This window comes from Poecilia mexicana, unplaced genomic scaffold, assembly GCF_051168715.1.
Source record: "Poecilia mexicana isolate PSO_F unplaced genomic scaffold, ASM5116871v1 scaffold_19, whole genome shotgun sequence".
Taxonomy (NCBI): domain Eukaryota; kingdom Metazoa; phylum Chordata; class Actinopteri; order Cyprinodontiformes; family Poeciliidae; genus Poecilia; species Poecilia mexicana.
The window spans coordinates 15,590,958-15,612,769 of NW_028263388.1; the positions used below are offsets into that span (position 1 = coordinate 15,590,958).

Consider the following 21,812-nt stretch of genomic DNA (forward strand, 5'->3'; position numbering starts at 1 on the left):
GACTGATTAAGATAACTTTGTTCAGTAATAAATATTTAAAAATTGAATTTGGTATTTAACCAAGTTTTTATTTTTGGATGGTAAACGTTTTTGATGAACAAAAACATTTAAGTGTGACCAAAAAGCAAAAACAGGGGAAAGTCTTTAAATGGGAAAATATTTTTTAACAGCACTCTATGTGGAACCAGCTCATGTTATCAAAAAGGTCATTTAAAAGACAAACAGCTTGCAACATTTGGGTTGGATCGCCGTTTGCCTTCAGAACTTCCTTAATTCTTTATGGCACAAATTAAACCAGGTTCCGCAGAGATTCTACCGATAGCGTCGTGGCTGTTACCACAACTATGTGATCGACTTAGATGTGAAGATTTTAGGCAAAATGCACGTTTACATCGTAGCTGCTGTTCCAATGTCAACTTTATGGAAAACAATGAAAGAAATTCCCCTTTAATTCCACTTCCAGATGACTCAACTGGGATAAAACCAAAATCTGTTTTGCAGTTTGAGTTTTTCCACAACATGGTTTTGCAATGTCTGTGGTTTACCAGTCAGTCTGATCTGAAATACTTTCAAAACTGAGAAGCCAGACTTGAAATGCAGGTGAGAAGTTTGCCTGCTGGTAATGTTTTAGATGATTAAACTCCATTTTAACAAATTTACTTGCTTACCTGTGTCACTACTCCTTTCATATGTAACTCTCGGGGAAAACGACTGCAGGTTGATAAAAAGAGGCCAATTGCTCCTGACTTGTGAAACTGTGGCAAAATCAGATAAATTTAAGGAAAATAAAACTCTTTCTCAGAACGTTTCCCACAACACACAGTCAAAGATGCTCCAAAAGCACACTTATAAGCACAGTGACAAACTCTTGAGAGATTCAACAGTCTTATCTCTGTCAAGTCAAACCAAAAATAGGTGTCCCCAAATAATTTTAGCAACAGATAGAAGGAATTTCTTTTTCCTGTTGAATGTGGTTGTGATTCACTGTATTTACCCAGAGACTTTCCCCACAGAGTGGCTTCCGCAGACCAGCCATAACAGTCCATGAAAATACAGGATCGGGACATCAAAGACCTTCTCGAGATTATTCTAGGCAGAAGCATGAAATAACACTGTGACAAATGCAACATGCATGGCAGGACACAATGTCCCTCATCCGTTTACTTTCTGTTCTCAATCAGGTTGCTTATAAACGTTCAAAATAAAACCAGGCCGCTCCCTGGAATGTGGCTTCACAGTTGAGCTGGAGCGTCACACAAACAAGTCAACACTTTGCACCACAAACACATTTTTCTGTCCTTAATGAGTCGGGTGGTTTCATTCAGAACAATCAGACTGGACTGTATCAATGGCAGACCTAGAAAATCAGTAAAAACATAAATACTCAAATCTCAAATTGTGCTTTTTCTAATACAGTGTGGCTAAAATTAACACAGTTTATTTTAATGCTGTACCTGTGCCTTTGTCTCAGTGTCTTCCTAAAACACACAAATCAAGGGACAGTCTTTTTTCCCCCTGCGTCAGGCTTATCATTTTGCACTCCCCTTGCAACATTATTTATAGCCTGTTGCTGGATGATATTGTAGAAAAATGTATTACAATACAAGGATTTCGTATTAGTTGATATTAATAATTATTGATTGGCTTTTTGTTTTAAATATCTGATATATTGCCAAACTGGTGACGTGACCTGTCTTTTTTTTTTTTAATACAAAGTTTTCCCTCAAGCTGTTATTCTCATTTTCTCCCTTCACTCCACACCAGTTTTTTTTTTTTAGGCAGTTTTGAGACACGGTGGCAAAACCAGAAACTGCTGCTGTGCAAGTTACTCATCAGGCTGTTGCTAGGTAACGAATGAGCGAGTCAAGACAAAGTAGTCTAGAATTGTGATACAAGATCTTCTTTTGCTTTCTGAAAAGTGTAGCATGCATTTTCATTCAGGCCCTACTTTTGTAATTCATCTGTACAAGCTTTAAACATCGCTACATAATAAGATTTTGAACCAATCTTCATTTCAAAACACCTGAAGCCCAGAAGGCTCTTAAGTCTTCCAACGGACTTCTAAATGGGATTGAGTCTGGACCAAACACATGCACATGCTCTGATTTGAGCCATTCAACTGTATTTCTGACTGTAAGGTCATAGACCCGACAGAGGGCGAACCTCTCCTTCAGTCTCAAGTCTTTTGTAGCCTCTACAAAAGACTTTGTTGACATTCTTTGTTGAACGTCAACAAAGAAAATTTGTCTTTGTCTCATCTGACCAAGGCAACGTTTTTGACAAGTTTACTGTGTTTTCTATAGCTTGTGGCAAACAAACAGGATTTACAATATCTTTCCTTTCTTCAAAAAAGGACACATTTGTCGAGTTCATGGCTAACAGTTGTCCTGTGTACAGATCATTCTACCTGACTTATGGATCTCTGCAGGTCATTCGGTGAATGTAATCAAAGGCTCCCTTGGCTGCTTCCAATTAATTATCCATCTCTATGTGTTGCTCCATCAAATACAACTCTGCTACATCCGTAAGCTACTTTTAAAAACCTGGAATATGTAGTACCGATAATACTCTGGCTCGAACTCAATTGTTGACACAATTACATCAACTATACTCAGTATTTTCCTAAAAAGTGCACAGCAAAACCCTCTTTACCTAATTCCAGTCCTACATGTCGGGTTTATAGAGAGGACGAGTGCTGCATGAATCAGCAAACCGCGATGCCATCATCATCATTATCAACAGTTTAAGCTCGTGTTTGGGAAATCACTTTGAAAAAAAAAATAGCAGTTCATGACCATCCATTCATTAGCTGCAGATTATTCTGAGTCGGCTTGCAGATTGGTAATGATGCAGTCGAAAATTGTGATGAGATTTAATAGGTCAGAATGGGGTTTGGAGCTTTTCCCCCCACAACTCTTATGTGTTTTTGGGATGTTGAAAACATTCCTCCAGATCATCCACTCCCTAAAGTGATTCATCCCCGATTTTAAAAAGTTGGAGTCTAAAAATGTAATGCAATGCAAAATGCAAAAAACACTTAAGTTTAGCCAAAGGTAAACCAAGAATTCATCTGACAAAGACAGGAGGAAGTCCACTGGAAGTCCCTGCTTGGGAAAACTATGTGCCTAATTGCTAAAATCAAGAAAAATACAACTTGAACGAGAGTATTTGAGTGCAGAATGGGAACTATTTTCAACAAATCACAGGTTGCAAATGTTAATGGACCATGTTTATGGATCAAATGTTAATGGGTCATGTTTATGTTATAGTGATATTGTGAGAAATGAATGACATTTATTTTTCTTTTGTCCTTAAAAGTATAACAGAACTCATTCGAACAGTATAAAAATGTAAATCAACTTAAAAATAAGTAAACATGCAAAGGAATATCGAAAAACGACAAAAAGCCGCAACTAGCTTGATGCATAAGACTAAAGCACGTTAAGAACAGAGTGGAAATGTCTGAGCTTAATGCACAGCACCATGTGTGGAGAAAACCACACATGATGCTGAAGAAAAATGTATTCCAAATGGACTTAATAACTAAGCCGATATTTTGGAGTCGCCATCACAAAGCCCTAATTCTAGTGTCATAGAAAATTTAAGGCTGAAGCTGAAGGCATGTGGGAACGAGGCAGCATAAAAACCAAACTCGGTTATGTCAGGGCTGTCAGGAAGAACGGGCAGAATTCCACCAAACTGATGGAAGAAGCACAATTATGTAAGGATACCGAGTCATTCAGTTTAAAAGACAGTTCTACCCAAAGCTAAGGAAACACATGTAAACGCCTGAATTTGAAGAAAGATATATATATATATATATATATATATATATATATATATATATATATATATATATATATATATATATATATATAAACATGATCAAAAAACATATCCGATCATTATTCTGGGATTTATCAAATAGAAACCATGATGTGATATTAAATATAGAATATGAAAGCTTTGTCTGATTTAATCGAAGGCACTGAGGAATAAAAGGTTATGTGTTTTGTTTTTTTTATACAGAGAATGTAAATATCTGGTTTCATGTACAAATGCAAGTACTTGAGTCGTACAAAGAGGCGTTGGCCATGTGTTCCAGCAAGGAGGGGATGAACGCTGGCAAGCCGTGCTGGAGCAAAAATCGGAAATCAAAACCTAAAATCTGTGTGGTTAGAGTTGTAGTTGCAGCTTGTTTGGGTTCTTGTTTTGCAGTCACACAGATGACAGCTTTTGCCCTTTGCCTTTTTCCATTTTAACTTTTTCTTCTCAATTTTTCCAACAAATGTGATTTATTTAAAGAAACATGAGCAAGGCTGTGGCTTTGTTTCATGAGAACTTATTTCAACTGTAAGGAGTCTGCTCATAATAAAAGATAAAACAAGTTTCTTGCCAATCAAAATGGAGTTCCGTCTGGAAGCAGACTTTAGTTTGAAACATCTCGGGTGCAGCAAGTGGTTTTTTTTTTTCCCTCCCCCCGCTGTTCTTGTTATCTTCAGAAGCAGAGAGCAGTTGCTTTAATTCAGCTTTAACAAGAGTTTTTGGGGCTTTTAACATGCCGTCTGCAATGTAATTAGTGTCTTTGCCTAACTAGTTCCTAGCAGGCAGTTTTAAACACTTTCCATTGCTGCACACCACAAGACACGAAGCAAATGCAAAAAGAAAAAGTAACGTCTGTTGCACAAAGCACACACCCTGATTTACAGAGCCTGAAATGTTCGTTGCAGGTGCTCTAGGAAATCTCACGCTATCAAAGTGAAATTTCTGACAGATGAAGCATTTGCAGGTTTCAAAGCTGGGAATGATACAAAACCCAAACTGGAGTTCACCAAAGTGCTCTCAGGAGAAACAAAAATGGAAATAAGCATCGATGGACATTATTACAGATGTGAGGAAGAACGAGTTTCCATACGTGAGAGCGGGAAAGACAGAATAAGATAGTATGTCTATGTGCATGCAGAGGCATCTGGTTTTGATCAGCTTTTCCCACTGAACTGGTTGTGTGGCCACACACACACACACGCACACACGCATACACACACGCTCACAGCGGAGGAGTCAAATGTGTCAGTGTGTTTAATGAAAGCGGGGTGACATCTGCGAGCCGTCCGTCTGCGTGCAGCTCCGAGGAGTTCTGCATGTCTAAGCACAAACAAAGACACGCGAGAAGGTGAGAAGATGAGAAGATGACAGGGAGCAGCACACTGCGATGTTGTGCTGCCGGATGATGCGGGAGAAGTCAAATAAATCTAAAATGAAAACCGTCCTCCTCAAAACAAGACACTTAGTGGAGACAGACAAATATTTGTGGGTAAAGTAGCTGTCTTTTCCCATGTGTTGAGCTGGAGAATGAAACCGCCGTCAGTGAGAACACATTTACACATGCGCAGGAATGCCGGCCGGAGCCAGGTTTGTTGGGTTAAGCACTTCACAACCACTGATACTTCGACTCACTAATGTGTGGCATGAATGGAGAACACATGGCAGCGACGCCCTGGAGGATTGCCTTGGTAGCGATTTTTTATTTATTTATTTTTTTGCTGCAGAGTGTCTGTAAGTGACTGCTGCCTTTCATTTTTCAACACTAATCTGCCAGGTCTGCAGCTTGTGAGCCTCAACCCTTGTCCGCCGGAGCCACAGATGTATGCTAACTAGCAGCAGAAGCGTCCGTTTCTCCCCTCTAAAAAGGTTTCGCTGAGGCAGCCCACCAAATGCAACAGCCCATACCAGACGAGTGCATCATCTCTGTTTGGAAAGAATGAACACATCGCTTCCTAATGCCTTCAAAATGACTGCAGGTATTTGTGAGAGAGTCTTAGATTTGCAGCATAACCAGTTCTCAAACTGCACCACGATGCTCTGCGGGTGAACCTTCCCTCAGCTGTGACATCCACACATAGGAAGAGGCATAACAGCAGTTTGTAAACACTCGACTTTGTAATCACTCCTAATAATAATAATAATAATAATAATAATAATAATAATAATAATAATAATAATAAAAGATTTGCAGTGAAAACAGAGAAAATTACTTTCCCATCATCTTGAAACAATATCTGACAAGGATTTCTTGCTCATAGCATCTTGGAAGTTGCTTTTGGATCCAGTGGCCTCTGTTGCAAAAGGGTCAGCACTGTTTGTTCCTTTAGCAGTTAGTGGCCTAACTTGGTGGTTGCTCTGATTAGAGTCCAGCTGAAATCAGACAGCAGGCTCCAGCATGAAAACTCTAGGGCCACTTTGGAACCCCTTAAGAACATGCCCTTTAATTGTTTTTGTAAATGTAAGTGAATAAGTGAAAGGAAACTATGCAGAGTGTGGCCTAGCTCTGTAGGAGGAGGATTGTGTCCACAAAGGACCAGAGGAGTTTTGACCGTGAGGCGCAGATGAGGCTTCAACCTGTGGCACCTGAACTGAACTGTGCAGGTGCACATCATTACGTGACCCATCAGTGGAGGTCAGAGTTATATTTATACATGACTCTGTCATATGGAATTTAAATAACTTGATGCCAACACAACATAAAACGCACGACACCTCTTTACTGTTGTGTGCGAGTGGGAAGCACAACACCTGCACAGCGGTAGAGTCCACGTTTTTAGAAAGTGACCTGGGTTAGCTTACTCTAGGGCTTGGGGTCTAGAGCTAATTAGCCGATTTGATTCAGGTGTGTTTGACCAGAGACATAGCAAAAGGTTACAGGTCACCGGTCCCAGAGCACTGGAGTTACTCAGGGTTACTGCAACAAAAAGAGGCTCTGTCCAATATCAGATTTATGAGGATCGGTTTGACTTTCATTCAGCCTGTGAACTGTTGGAACAGATCTATCTACTTGTAGAACTGCTGATTGGCTCGTGTTAGTTTGGTTGACCGGTCCACATGTGTTCTGAAAGAGACTTACGACAGTTTTCCCTCGGAGTACGGAGAGCCGATGGAAGTTGCAAGGACTACCCTGAAGCAAGAGTTGTACTCCCAGTGGGTTGTACTCTGCCAAGGTTGCGTCTCGGTGCTGGAACCGTTTGTGGTGTTCAGGAACTGCATCTGCAAGTGTCAGATTGTCATGGAGATAAACATGTCGGTTGAGTGAAGTTGCATTTTTTTAAATTTTGCACATGATGTTGTTTTGTTGGTATCCTCGAGAATCAAGCAATGCTCATAATTTCTGTTTGGAACAGTTTGATTTTTTTTTTATTATTATGTGACCCAAAGTAACCACATTTATATGCAGTAATCTATGAATATAGTTTTTGCACTCTGCATTTGCATACCATCATTGTAATCATAGTCCAGAATACCGACTGCTTCTTTTGTTACAGGCTTTGAACACTGCAATGCGGCTAACATATGGGATTTTACTAAGATGAAAGATTTGATACTGTTTTTGTGTTTGTGTTATATATACATATATATTATTGTTGTTTTGTTTTTCTAGCTATGTTTAATTGGCATCCAATTTTGGGATCCTTTATCTCTATCGCAGTTTTATTAATCACCTAAAATTTATTTTGTGTTCTCGCTCTAATGTCTCCTTCATATAAGTGAACTTTAATTGACTCCTGTTTGATTTTGATGTACAGCTGAAAAAAGATGGATGAAATAAAGCAATCAAAGCTGTTTCAACTGCAACTTTATAGATCGTACCGTGGATATTGAATATAATGCCGTAAGGACAATCTCTTCCGCACCTCCTATTTCACTCAGTATCCTCCACTATCACGTCACAGTGTATGTCTGACTTTTTTTTTTAATCATCTCAAAGACATTTCTTTGAATACTTCTTGTCTCTTCCTTTTCCTGCTTCCTTCCTTTCCCTCACCTCTGCATCTTCCCTGCACTCTGTCCCGGTCAGCCTTTCATTATTTTTACCCACCAGAATGTGGAGCAGCTCCACTTCATGCGAACGGAAAACCACAGGTTTTGTTCTGTCTGGCTAGCTCCCAGCATCAGCCCATCCACCAGCATCTCTGTTCAATGGAAACAAAAACAAGAGGATGTAAAACATTAATACTTTTGAGAAGGTATCACAGCACATACATGGTTTAAATCCATCATCTCTGAGTCGGAGAGAAAGAGAGGACAACACAGTGCTGCCAGAAACCAGGAAACAGAAATCTTCTTTTCAGACTTTAGTTTTCTCCGTGTCAGCTCTCTCGGGATGCTGGCACACTTCCATCGCTTTCTGAACTTCCTAGCAATGCTTACTAAGGAGTCCTGCCCCTCAACCTAGAGGTGACCATTGTGTTATCCTGACTGAATCTGAGGTTCAAGGTCCGCTGATCAGAAAATATGACATTTCCACCACGCGCCTTAGTTAATTGTTGGCATGGCTACGTAAGGCCTTCATCGGGTACATAAGACCAGATAGGTAGCAAGTTTTTACAAAGGGAGTTCCCACCAATGTCAGCTCAAAGTCAGTTCACGCTGTGATTATCAGCCATTATATCACATCTTTCAGACGAAAAGAATAGTGAGGCAAATGTTAAAATATCTCCAATTATTAGAGAAAATCTTGCTGTGTCTCCTGCAGTGAATCACATCTGATTATCATTCTGAATCTGAACATCTGTTCATCTTTTCCGCTTTTGAGAGTTCATCTCTGAAAGAAGGAGTTCTGACATCTGCGCCTCGCTGCCTACTTATTGTTTTATTGACATCTCTTTTGGGCTTTTTGGGCTGAGGATTCTGCCATGTTAGCAAATCCCATCATCTAGCATCTTCTACAGTACAGAGTGAGTTACCAACACGATTTAAGTCAGTTTGATTTTGCTTCAGACTTTCCGGAGGATTAAAAATTAGCTGGTTTAAAATAAACCTGAAAAAAAAAAAAAAAACTGAAGCAATCTTGTGATCGATTGAAATCAAGTGGCTCAACATGTATCCATTATTTGGGCTGGCAAAATGAATATTTTTTTAACCTCTAAAACATTTCCTTTGAATGCACCTCTAATGACTGGCTTTTCAGACAGCTGTAAATCCACTTAAAAGTGCTAAGAAATGGTTGTCCTAGCAAATCAATGAAACATATCAAAGCTGAACCACGAGCAGATTTCATTTTATTGTTTTGTTAGTGGGCTTTTATTTGTCTAGTGACTACATGAGCAAAGTATTTGCTGTTCAGCTCTGCTCATGCCAAAAAATACATAACAATGAAGAAGGAGAGACTGAGAGCGAGTGGTCAAACAAAATGAAAAAAAAAAACAAAAAAACAAGAGGTTGTATCAGTTTCTCTAAAAATACATCACATTAGCGATGCAGACAAAGCTCACACTTAAAGGAGTTTCAGGTTCATATAAAAAGGGATATGTTTTTCCATGTCATGTCTCATTTGCTTATTCAACAATCAAAATCAGACCCACTAGGCCGAATAATTGAGTCCAGCCCTGCAGAGTCTGTGTGAGAAAGAGAAAGCTGAATTGATTTATACGCCGTAGCATTTATAATCTTTGAAAATGCTATTTAGCTGCAGCAGAAGGAAAGGATTCAATTAAAATGCACGCTTGTGAACTATTACTTCACACAATAATGTGTCTGTGGCCTAACAAGAAACGCAACATAACAAGCGCCGCTCACTTTCTTCCCTGCAGCCCTACTTCGCTTTCCTCTGGGAGAGGGGGAGGGGTGGGGGGGTGGGGGGGGGGCGAGATTTACAGTTTGGTCAAAGTCATAACAGTAAATGCCCTAAAGGACAAGAAAATTGAACTGTATCCTTGTTATGACTTGATTTTCCTCCACTTTGGTCTTTATTGCAGAAGATTAATAACCGAGGACCTGGAAAAGCTTGACTGTTCTACCTCCCACATCCAAAGAAGAATAAGGAAATAATTAAGACACATCAAGGAGCTGATTCATTGCTCTGAAGATCTAGGAATCGATCCTGAAAACATGCTGTTGTACCAATATGCACAGTGCCTTGAACAGGTTATCATTTCCCACAGTTATTTTTATGTTCCAACCACAAACTTATTTACCATAACTTTTTTTTTTTTTGCTATTGCAAACACAAAGCTGTACAAAATTGTGACATACTAGATAAATGGGAGCCAGTTTATGGGAGAGACATCAGCTGAAGGATTGGTAGCTTTTTTTGGGATGGATACAAATGCACACCAAAAAATTAAAAAAATAAAATATTTTCAAATCATTTAAAAAAACCATGTATCATTTTCCTTTCACTTTATAGTTATGCACACTCTTTTGTATTATTATTATTATTATTATTATTATTATTATTATTATTATTATTATTATTATTATTATTATTACTATACATTCAGAAATTTGGAGCTGCAGCATGGCAATATGGGAGAAAGTTCAATGTGTATGAATCCAAGACACTGAAAACTTTATCTATATATTTTGATGTATGTTTCACATTTCTCATCCTCGGTCATTTGACCAATAGTGACCACTTTGTCACACAATGTTGGAGCTGCAACATTTATGTATATAAACACCAAGTTAAGCACAACTTCAGACAGAAAGTGAAGAATAGTACAATGCCAGAGAGCTCTCTCAACTGGTAACATTCCTCATTAGAGTCTTCACAGGTGAGGTGTTGCTTGCATAAAGACACGTTCATAAACCTGTCTTTAAACCTGCTCTTACATTAATAACCACATTATGGGGGCACTCATTTGGAGCACTTTATGCCATGAATAAATATTGTGCAAGCAAAGACTGGATAATGCGTGGATAATGTGTTGGGAGTGATTGAGTGAATGTGGGAAAATATCATGGAAAATATTAGCAAATCGGAAAATGTTACAGGTAGTTGGAATAAGAGAGATATTATAACAATATAATGCATTCTGAGCTTGTGATGACAATTCTTCCAGAACAACGTGAAATCTCACCCTTTACACTCTCATTTGCTTGTCCAGACATACACACACAAACCAGGGTGAGGATTGTTTCACTAATGAGCTGGTTTGGCCGCGGTTGAGTTATGGGCATGAGCGCATGGTGGGACGTCAGTGCAGTCTGGGAGAGTGTACTGAGTGCACCTAACGCCACACGTTGCCAAGGTCCTGTACTGACTGATTTCTCTGCCTGGAGCTGCCTTCTAACAAGGCAGAGCTGACACTGGTGCCATGACCTGACCACAAGCAGTTTGTAGGAAATATTCACATCCGTCACATAAGGCTGAGCTACAACCGGCTGTATAAACTGTAATCACACTCAAAGCCGTTGAGGTAGAAAGTGTCGCACCAAACTTCTCAGAGGGCAGTTTAAAACGGCTGGATCCAAAAAAAAAAACCCCCCGAGTAAAAAATGGCACACGAGACAAACATTGTATTACGCTCATGTTGTTTCCAGGTAATTTTGGTTTTGTCTGTTTACAACATGTAATATTTAAAAGAACGCCATGAAATGTTTGGTTTGATTGTTGCTACAGATTGATCTCTCTTTTTAAGGCCTCAGAGAGGAGAATCGTGTACCGATGCCAGGGCTGCTGATTGCACCCTTAGGTCCTCCTCATTGATACAACACAAAAAGCCAAACTAACAAACTAAAACCAGAACTACTGAGTCACAGGACCTTATTACAAATCATAATTAAGTGTAGAAACAAGATTAAGTGCTTGGTAAACTAAAAAGATTTGATGATTTACGTGTGCAACAAGTAGCTCCTGAATTTATCATCAATCACTTTGACGCCGCTCAAGGTGGCAGTTTGACAAAGTGCTGATATTCAGACTGTTGCAAGTCTGCTGTGTTCTTGTCTCATAAGATCCCATGGAAAAGTTTGTCAGAAAGTTTGGAAGACATAAAAAGAAAGATGGGGGTTATAAATCTGTAACCACATCTGAAATGAAATATAAAAGTGACAATTTTCTTAAATTGTCAAACAAGGGTTTCTTAACCCTTGTTTGTGGCCATTTAATACTCCTTAACCGACAGATGTGTTTTTTAGTTGCTTCGGAATTAAGGCAAACGCTGAATGAACATGAAATCCCAACCACATAATACAGTCGTCTTATGTTGATAAGCACATTTTTATGGGTGAAGACTCAGAGACAGCATTATAAAACAAAAAAGTAGAACATACTTCAGATCAAAAGAACAGCCCATCATTGCACATGGGCAGTATGCGAGATGCATCAAGGACACATTGTATTTCATTCATTTTTGACCCATTCACTAATTTAACCTACGTTTATGATTAAAAAAAATAATAACAGAGCTACCGTTGATTTGTACTTAATTGGCTTGTCTACATTAGCGTTGCGTAAAGACCTTTAGGAAAATTGGTATAAATGTTTCTGCGGCAGACCAGTGGATTAGTTTCATGACTTTTTCCATCAAGGTGCAGCGGTCAAATGTCCAATTGATCATGCAAGTGGCCAGCTCAGGCTGAACACCGCTAGTTTCTCCAGCTGGGCCTACATCCTCAGCAGCATTACACTCTCTGCCCCACCTGTGACAATAAACAGCTTGATTACCACCTCCCGTCCGGTGACGCCATTTAATGCTCTCTCTCGGATCGTCCTGGGGGACAAAACAACCAAAAATGTATTTATCTCCCATGCATTTAAACAGACCTCTTATTAGCTAAGTGTGTACACCACATTTTCCATCATGTGTTTCACCTGCAATATCTTTGACTTGGACTTATTAAAAAAAAAATCAGAAGAAGATATATTCCCCCTATTTTTGTTTTAACTTGACCAAAATTCCTAAGTCTTTGGGTTCACAGAGTTCCTTTTGTCTGTTTTCCAGCTGCCTCATACTCTACCTCTCATCTTACAGTTCTTCAGCGTGCAATTTCTAAAAATGACTTTAAAGCTCTTATTGTTGCAAAGGAAGATGGGCATAATCTTCTGGATGCCCAAGATTCTACTTCCATCGTCGGAAGTAGCAAAAAACCTGTCGTAAACATTATTTGGATATTTACAGTCAGAGATCCTGCACGAAAGGATGAAGTGCTGACCCTTTTTCTTGATGACAACTGAAAGAAAAATACAAAAGAAAATGTCTTTAAGGTGGCGAAATAACCAAAAGGGCAGCAGATTCCATGGAAAACCCCAAATGGTTGGAAACACTCTCAAGCCATTCTCCTCGGCTGCTCGATCTTCAAATAAACTCAGGAGGTTTTTCCAAAGCTTTGCAGAAGTAAGAAGAGGGAAAAGGGAATGAAACACTGACCTTTAATTTGTCTTTGTCATGCTATGTACATTTAAATTGGTGTTCTTGGAGTGCAACATTACACATAAAAGTGAACAGAGATAGACAATTTTAAAAAATGTTAATGACTCATTCCCAAATGATTCATTCATAGAGAATGTGTGTTTCAAATTACTGAACAGTGTGGAAACTCGCACAATCTGTCTTTTAAGACAACCACAAGCTATGCTTTCTTTTATTTGGCTGTTAAGCAGCCGACTAGCACATGGAAGCATATGAGCACAAAGGAATTATATTACTGAAACGGATGCATGTTTTTAAAAATATTTCAAGATTAAAAACGTGAAAAAAACTGTGGCGGACACTTACCTCTAAATGAAATGTTATGCCTCCAGAAAATAGTCTACCAAAGCCAACGTCCGGTTTGCGTTTTGCCTCCAGGCACATAGGTGACACAGGAAAAATTAAGGAGTTTATTTACTCGGATGAGACAAAATTGTACTTTTTAACTTGCAAAAAGTGGAATTTAGCACATCACCCTGAAAACGCCATCCTCACCTTGAAGTGCAGTGAAGGTGGGATCATGTTGTGGAAATGCATTTCCTCAGAAGAGACAGAGAAACAGTCTCTGCTGAACGGATTAATAGATATTACAAAGAAAAAATACGATTCTACATGACTTTGTTTGCAGAACAAATAAAATAACAGTAAAATACTTTTCTTTTTCATAGCAAGTGTAAAAAAAAAATATCCATTGACATGGCCAGATCCACTCCTCACCCCCTTACAACCTAGCTCACAGGTGGAAATTCAGTACTGTATGGTAATTTTTTTGATGGCTTCAATTTCATCTCTTTGTAAAGAGACTAAAGTGTAAAAGGAAGACACTACAACAGGGGTAACGGTGTACTCAAACCCCTCTCCAAGCAGAGCCCTGTAAAATAAACTTCCTTTATTGGTTAACTGGGCTCTGCTTTAGAGAAAAGGTGATGAGCTCTGATCAAGTCGGGGTGGTTGAAGGATGAACTCTTGTCCACGTCAACAGGAGGCAGGATGTCTCCCTATGGATGTTTTCTGGGAATGTCTTGGTGGGTGAAGAGTAAATCCCAAACCTCCTGGAATGAGTGTATTCCTTCTGACTGGGTAATGAGAGTAAGGATTCTGTCGGATAAGGAGAAGGGAAAAGAAGACGGTTTATAGATGTACTGAAAAGTGAGAAGTCAGACACCATTTAAGTAAATGCAGCTTACATTTCGTATTTTGCATTTCTTCCAATGGAAAAAAAAAACGAATCTCTAAATGGAAACATAATTTGAAAAATCTGTAGCTTTCCTGTTTTAGGGTCAGCTGGATATACCTATAAATAACTGGTCAAAAAAGGACTAAATCTTTCCTTTCCTAAATGTCAGGAAATGTCTATTCTGGACATTTGACCTGTAAATAAATAAATTCTCACAGTCCTAGCATTTTCAAGCAGATTACTGCATCCAAATATGAACAAGTTTTACAGATTTAAAAAAAAAACAAAAACCTGTGGACTTTGTTTTGAGACATACATTTAGGTCAGTCATTTATGAGTCGCATCATAAAGAAAGGTTTCATACCTTTTTGCTATTTTGTTTTCACCACACTTGACCACAGAAATATAACTCACACTGCAACAATGTGATCAAAATGATAAGGAAATACATTTGTGGTAAACTGTTTTTCCTCTCTCAGCATCAGTTTATGAATGAGCTTCAGGTCTCATTAAGCTTTCTAAACAATACTCCAACCTCTCTGGTTGGCTATTTTTGACTTTGGGAGAGAGTTTGAAGGGAAATCCAGGATTTGTATTTATTATTTTGACTCCTGATAAGAGACTGTGGTTAAATCTGGGGCCAAATTAACAAGCTGCAGTCATATTGTCAAATGTCAACCTCATGCGAAGATCTGAACACTCGCCCCAGCACAACGCTGTCAATCTGATTGGAAACTTTGTAGCTGATGTTTAAACCAAAGGCACTTTCCCCAAAACCGCAAGACAACTCTTGATGTTGGTGATATTTTTAGTGCAGCTGGAATGAGATTGTTTCAACAAAAAATATTTCCAAGAGAGATTCTGAGAAGCTGAATCTGAGAGAACGGAACAACATACAACAACAGCATTCTATATCACCATTTGTATTTCCTGGATATAAAGCCAAGCGACAAAAAAGTGTGGATATAGTACAAAGGAAATGCAAAAGCTCATTGGTGAGGCCAGGCTGGTGAATCGGTAGCTCCTCCACACTTTGAAGTGAGCTGCGTGAATAAGGGCCTATTTTTATAGAGGTAACTAAAAGCTGTTTTCACTGGTTGTATATTAGCCAGTAAACAGCACAAACAGAAGAAGCTTTCATTTTTATTGATCCAAACTCTGAAAATGGTTCCATAAAAGGGGTTTTTTATAAGGCATTTAATCTCTGATTAAAACGAAATAGGTGAACAGAGACTTTAATCTTTTCTAAGCATGCTTGATTAAATTTATGTCGAAAAGGAACAGCACCTGTGGAGTGAATGCCCTCCAACTGCTATGACTTTTAAATACAATAAGCTGGTGCACAAGTGTGAATTTATTGTGGACTTTCTCCTTGTCCAAAGTGCATAATTATATGCATATAGGCTGAAATGTGTACATTGCTGCACTAGGGTTCAGTTAAATGTCCATTTGTCATATCCTGGGTGGTCACATGTATTTTCAATGTCTTCCTCCCTTCTAGCTGCAGATCAGCAGCACATCAAGTTCAGTGCTTAAAAATGCGCAGGATAATGTCCACTTTTTGCCTTTCGATTAATGGCGTTATCAGGCAGTTTACGAAGCATCTAACAGACACAAAAAGTGGAAAGGAAAGAGAAAATATCCCAATTCAAAAGTAGCACACTTTACAAGATCGATGGCACATTGACAAACGGACAACATGACTCAGCAACATCTCAAGAATGCAGCCAGGAAGTCAAAGGTTGGGCAAGAATGTGCCTTGCAAATGAAAAATGAGCCTTAGCATACTGGCAAAGTAGTTACAAAGTGGCCTAAGCACAAGAAAATAATTTTTGGGGGATGGACATCACAACGTTCTGACATCACTTCCTTAGGAAATGTGTGGGAAGGGATGAAAATGTGTGTTAGAGCAAGGTGACCTCAGTTACGTCAGTTTTGTAAATAGTTTTGTCAACTATTCTAAGTATCTTGTGGAAGGATAACCAAATGGTACTACAAAAAGGCATGTTTTTCTAAACACTAAGGGCATATGTATATTTTTAAGATAGAAAAAAAAATAAAAATATATTCTCTCTCTACCACTATAAAGAAGTTAATTATATAACATGATAGAACTGTTAACTGCTATCGTTTCTGGGAACTATTGCTCTGGATGAAGAAACACATTTTCTTTGACTTTTCAAGTAAATGTACATATCCTTTCTTGTTTAATAAGATTAACAGATAAGCAGGCAGTTTTCGGCGGTATTTGACATAAATTAAGGAACGAGCGGTCTTCTAGTCGTACTCGTTAAACCACTTTTAAAGCTCAGCGTTGTAGGCTTGATTAAAATTCTCTCAACACAAATGTTTCTATTTGTTTGATAGAGCAGTGCTGAGAAATTACAAAGGAAGGAGTTGAAAAAGTGAGGATGGAAAAGCTGCAACGTTTGCCAACTGTTCTGGCGTGGCTGAAAGCCAGTTAAAAGTAGCAGTTTCCCCCAATGGTGCTGGGCTAGATTAGCGTCACCTCCCAGCCTCATGAGCCATGACAGAAGAATGCTTATGAAACTCACACATGCAGCACATAGCAGCAACTTCTGAATGAAACAGGAGACACAATGAAATTACTGATCTCCGGCCAGTGAACCGAGTCTGAAATTTCCCTCCGAGCAATTTGTGGCATGTTTCAAGAGCAAACATGTATGTGTGCAGGGAGTTATCTAAGAACACTGAACATTTTGTTTTTGTTGTTGTCTGTACAGATAAGAGCGGAAGCTATGAATGCGAAGGTCTGCAATCACAAATGCAAAACAATGCTACAGTGAACTATAACTGGTTGTTTTGGAGAAATATTGAAAAGGGAGAGAAGAAAAGACAACTGCGCAAAATTTAAAGGAAACAGGAAAAAAAAAAAAATATATATATATATATATATATATATATACAAATTTCAGGACCACTTTTAAACTGATAAAATAATTAGTGACAAGAACACCTGGAGAGGCAATACATTTACTTGGCTCCTTCCTTTTAAACCTATAGAGACGTTTAGGAGCTTCTCATAGCCGTAAGACACGCCACTTTTTGCTTCTTTTTTTTCATTTGTTTTCTCAATTTAAATGACCAACAAGCTTCAAGTATTTGGTTTGTAACCATGCATCGGCTTATAACCAGGGTGTCGTTCAAGTTTTAATGCAAAAAAAACAACAACAAAGGAACACGAACCAAAGCCAAAACAGATGAAATGCAAAAATTATTGAAGAAAGCTTTGATAGGTTCACCTGATCAAATATTGAATACCAAGGTGGAAAAAAATGACAAAAAAAAAATGCAGCTTAAAGCTTCCAAAACGATTCAGTGGAGCAGTACCCTCAATGCTCTTGTTGATAACTTAAAAGAGCAAAATGCTTGATGTGAGTATTGTCAGTAGGTAAAATTGCTCTATTTGATGCAGTGGACTTCACACAGCTTGTTTCTGTATGGCATTCTCTTTGAAGAAGACCTTTGTACAGCGGCATTGCTTTGTTGAAAAATGTGATAATTACAGCAAAAACAAAAGCCCTCAGACTACCGGGCCAACGCCTGTTGTAACATTTGCACCACTTGAAATCCCTGTATAACCTGAGTAGGCATTGTTTCATTTGAAGGAGAAAGCAGTCTGATCACATTGTGCAATGTAGAAATCATGTCCAATGATCGCCTTGTCATGTCAATAGCGAGAGCCATCAGACCCTTATAAATTATTGTTTTCTCCTCTGAGAATAAAATCTCCTTCCACCTTTCAAGGTTCCATGTTTGGTGCTCCTTTAGAAAGTTAAAATGGGCTCATTTGGCATTGGAGGCCATTGAAGTTTTTTTTTTTTCTTTTTCTTTTTGTTATTTCAACCATTCTCTCTCAAATACCCTTCTGAACTGTCCAAAAACAGAAAACGTTTTGGTCTTTACTATCTAAGCAGTGTCTGACAGTACATGAAATTAACACCAGATTAGTTTGCAAATTGTGACTCTTCAAGGCTGTGAGATTAAACTGAAGACCAGCTGTTAAGCACACTGTTTGAGTTTAAACGTCATTTTCACTTAGTTACCTAACCTATTTGTTTTGTCTGGCTTCTCTTTCTTTCTTTTGCATGTTGAAGTTCTATGTAGAAATTTGTAGCATTCTATAAGCACAGAATTCAAATATTTACCATTTCTTCCCTGGCTGAAAGCTTTTTTTTTTTTTTTTTTTTTAAATCAGGGGTGTCTGTTGTTTTTGCAGAGAACTCAAAGTCAAGCAGGAAGTAACAAGGATAAATGTTATTAATTTAAAACAGTTCAGACTGCTTAGGTAAACAGATTTTAGCAGGTTTATGAGAGACTGGCAATGATTAACATTTCTAAATAACACATTTGTATTTCAGCTGGTTACATTACGCTGGGCATACATGTAGACAACTTATTTTTTTTGCGTTTTCGACGATTGGGCCCAACGACTTTGTCACAATTACAGCAATACCACTCAGAGACTCAGGTTGAAATAGTTCAGCTTGTGGTTTTAATGCATCAAACAAAGTTTAAAGGACATGTAATTTCACTATACCATTATTTTGTTCTGTTGCACATAGAAGGCAGGTTGCTGCAATCAGGTTGAAAGCAGCAGCAGGATGTGCTGCATCCTGCTGTTATTATCAGGCAGCTGAACTGCAGTGAACCTCAGCAGCTGTTTAAAAGCTTCCTACTGCAAAGCTGTTTGTTTGCTGGTTCTGCCTTTCAGGAAAACATACACTGAATCACTTCATGCCAGTCTCATTATCGTAGACATACACACTATATGCACGGAATCTCTCGCTCCCTGTCTCACACACTCTAGCTGTGCAGATGGTCAAATGGTATACACACACGCACACACACACGCATGCATGCATTCAAATGGAGGAAACAAATGTGTGTTTAAGAGATGGCTGGTTTTGCCACCAGGACTTCCTGAGTGGACCCGGAGAGGAGGTTCAAAGAGTTCGTAAATCCCAAAACAAACAGAATGCGGTCTAAAAATAAGTTGGGATGAAGTCTAACTTTAATGGACGTAAATGTTAAAAAAACAGACTCCTAATGTAATTAAATTTAACAAACTTGTTAAAGAATTGGGCCTCATATTCCTAATACATACTTTGCGGATTGTGTTTGAAGACTTTACTTTCTGGTTCCACACTTCGTGCAGCAAAGCAGGTTTGAACTTTGATATTGTGAACTACTTGCCTGGACTTAACATGCATCTCAACGTGCTACAACTTTAATAAAAGCTACTTATCTAAAGTAATAAAATGTCCTTGTTTTTTTTTCCACTGACTGTTCATATTGCTTTCCTGTAACTGTCTTTGTTAAAGTACTATAAGGAATATAAGAGCAACAAAATAACCTTGAAACTGGATCAGCACCATATCTAGATTCAGAACCTGCAAACTGACATCTTCTCCAGTCAGTGTAAAGGAAATATATTTCCTTTACACTTCTAACCTTGGCATTGGCAGTCATTGAAAAAAAAATGGACTAATGTAATATGTCCATCGGAAGTTTACTACTTAAAGTGAAAAATCACTAGTTTTTAATCTTATTTATATATATTTTTAGATATCAGGGGTGAGTCACTGTACCCACAACTTTTTATTCCACTCATCTCATTATTCCTCCTCTAGATTATCCTTCAAACTCATCCTTTGTTAATGATCAGTTCACCAGACTTTTCTTCATCCTCATGCAAGATCTCTTATCCCACCTCTTCACAGCCTCTTCTTTACAGATCATCCATGTTTTTGCTATGAAGTTTTTTTTTTTACAATCCCCCTCCTTATGCCTGTAGATCTCCTATTCTTCACACTTGTCCTCTTGATTTCACTTTACAATTCTTTCTTTCCGCTAATTCTTCTCATCCCTCTTTATGATTCCTTCCACACAATAATCTTCATAATCTTTTTTTGGTAACATTTTTTTCATCCAACTATCTTTACTCTCCTTTACAACCCTTGTTATAGTTATCCTTAGACCATTTTATGACCTCTTTTCATTTCCCCAGTTCAGCACTTCCCTTTTCTTTACTCCTTCACTCTCACATAACACTTTACTATTTCATATTTATCACCCACATTTCTCTTTATGACTATCTAGTCTTGTCAACATTCACACTAACGCCGATAAAGCGATTTAGTGCAATGCTCTCTGTCCTTCCAGCCTATATCTTTTTCAGTTATTCTTATTTTGTCTGTCATTTTTCCTGAGATTCAATCTCAAGAGGTCCAAAGTTAGCCAAGTCATTTACCTGGTGAGTAACTATGTGACTCCCCAGATAAATAAAGCTTAATCTTCCACCTGATCTTTTGTCTCTTAACTTTGACTAAATCCAAAGCTCGCCCTACTGAGCCCTGGTCCCGCTACATGTAAAATTGTTTTATAAATAAATTATTTTTCTAGCCTAACCATGCTCTAAAAAACCTAAATGACCGAAACCTCAGCTGAACTTTTCAATGATGTAACACGTCTGTCCATTAAAAGCCCCCAACAATCATTTGCTGTTATGAAACTTTTTTTTTTTCCTTTTTTTTATTTTTGGAAGAGTGAGCAGCCAGTGTCTGCACTTCACACCCACAAATCTGGCCTCTTTAATTTTGTGCCTTGGCTTTACATCCAAATGCTTGATCCGAGAACTGTGCACAGTGTGCTCATGTATTTTTGTGGATTATTTTTATTGTGGAAAAATATATTTATTTTTCCTGGAAATGGGAAGATTTGTTATGGGTCCATATTTATTGTGACCCCCATTAACCCACTAATGGCACACACATGTAACATTTTCACACACGAAAACTGCAAGACACATGCTAAAAAAAAATGAAGTCAGGTTCATAAACATAAAAACTGGCGTTTTTCACACATAGTTTTAGACACCCAAAGGAATTTACTATGATGGTTTAACTAGAAATATAAAACCTTTGACTCATTTCATATGCTTAGGCCTCTGTGCAAACTTTCTAATGATGGCAAATAACTCGCATAACTTTTTTTTTTTTCCTGCAGGAGAAAATAAACACTAGGTGCTGTCACAGTAAAATGGTAAAATGTTTTAAAAAGTATGCTTACCCGATGCAGTTGTTTGATTTTTTTAAATTAATTTTAGTTGTCATTCTTAAAGTATTAATGTTTCAGAATATCAAACACATTTTAACATCATACAAAAAGAATGCCTGAATTAATATAAAACCTGTTTTTAATTAATTTATTAAAAGCAAAAGACTATTGAAACTAACAATTTCACAATGGTATTGGGCCTTGAAAATTATCTATCAGTTCCAGCCTTGTTTCAGAAGTAATCAAGCAGATCATGTTTTATAAATATGCTGTCCTTTGGTCAGATTAAACTAAGAAATTAGTCATAATTAATTATTTAGAGTAAAAATGTTAATTATTGCAAGACTGGAGTTGGACTGACAAAGTTC

The 21,812-nt window shown here is 38.1% G+C and overlaps 1 long non-coding RNA gene across 1 annotated transcript in view; it reads right to left on the reverse strand.

Moving 5' to 3' along the window:
• LOC148153678 (uncharacterized) overlaps positions 1 to 7,605 on the reverse strand; it is a 31,463-nt gene extending 23,858 nt beyond the window's left edge. Inside the window, exon 1 of the long non-coding RNA XR_015766324.1 lies at positions 6,902 to 7,605. This is a non-coding gene — a long non-coding RNA (uncharacterized LOC148153678). The remainder of the gene's footprint in view (positions 1 to 6,901) is intronic.
• Between the last annotated feature and the right edge of the window lie 14,207 nt (positions 7,606 to 21,812).